We start from the raw sequence: 321 nt of genomic DNA, 5'->3' as shown, positions 1-321 counted from the left end.
GCGCTGCCCCGGCCCTTCGCCGTGCCGGGAGAACGGAGCGGGGCACGCCGCGACCCCCGCCGGCTCCCAGCTCCCCTCGAGCTGCGAGCTCTCCCGGGAAAAAAAGGGGCAGATTGCAGCTTCCCTCTCCCCTCCCCCTTCCTCTTCCTCCCCTGGCTCAGCCGTGGGAAATGGGATAGGGGGCAGATCTGGGTCGAGGGGATGCGAAAAGCTTCAGCTGCCCGCTGCCCTCCCGGGGAGCTGGATACCTGGCTGCATCTCTCCTCTCTCTTCCCTCCAGTGCCCTGGGGCTGGCAGGGGGAGCGGTCGCCTCTTTCCCGC

At 69.2% G+C, this 321-nt stretch overlaps 1 protein-coding gene across 1 annotated transcript in view; it reads right to left on the bottom strand.

Moving 5' to 3' along the window:
• Positions 1-321, bottom strand: part of ISM1 (isthmin 1) — a 42461-nt gene that overhangs the window by 41809 nt on the left and 331 nt on the right. The window lies entirely within an intron of this gene.

This window comes from Geospiza fortis, unplaced genomic scaffold, assembly GCF_000277835.1.
Source record: "Geospiza fortis unplaced genomic scaffold, GeoFor_1.0 scaffold185, whole genome shotgun sequence".
NCBI lineage: Eukaryota > Metazoa > Chordata > Aves > Passeriformes > Thraupidae > Geospiza > Geospiza fortis.
Note: the sequence above shows the minus strand (reverse complement) of the source record. Positions and strands in the feature narration are given on the sequence as shown.